Genomic DNA, 675 nt, shown 5'->3' on the forward strand with positions numbered 1-675 from the left:
TTTTGAGTTTCGAAGTTTCAAGAACTTTGCCAGACCTCTGAATATGAAAATACAAAAAAGAAAAGCATCGAGCGAGACCATTCTGTTCCATTGTTCATGAGAGCCGTTTTGTTTTCGACCAACAACATCTACTCATATCCAGCTTCGTGTCATTTTTTCATACAGCGATCAGCAAGCAGCAAGCGGGGGAGAGTCAAGTCAAGTACAACACAGGCAAGACTCTCACGTTGGGGTGGGGAGCGCCAAAGCAACCCGGGACCCGGGTCACTACTAAAGCGTTGGCGCCTTATTTTGAAGGTGAAAAACTACAGGGCTCAGCAAGAAAACGGATGCGCGTGCTAACGCGCAACGGCTTTCGCGCTAGCGCGCTCATGGAATTGCTTCTTGCTTCAAAACGGATGCGCTACGGCTTTCGCCGTTGCTTGTTCTTTTTCTTTCTTTGCTACGCAACCTTGCGCTTAAGGAGTACATTGTTCGTCCTCGGGCGCTCCCGAAACTACAGCTTTGATGCTGGAGTTCGCTGGGTGGGGGAGAAGCAAGCCGAACCTCTGATCGACGACCCGGACACATCAAAAATGATCGGCTAAGAGAGAAAGACGAGATTCCGTCAGTAATTCAGTGAGTGCTTTCTTTTTTGAGTTTCAGGGCTTGGAAGAAGAAAATGAAAGACGAACA

This window comes from Phalaenopsis equestris, unplaced genomic scaffold, assembly GCF_001263595.1.
Source record: "Phalaenopsis equestris unplaced genomic scaffold, ASM126359v1 Scaffold000002, whole genome shotgun sequence".
Classification (NCBI taxonomy): Eukaryota; Viridiplantae; Streptophyta; class Magnoliopsida; order Asparagales; family Orchidaceae; genus Phalaenopsis; species Phalaenopsis equestris.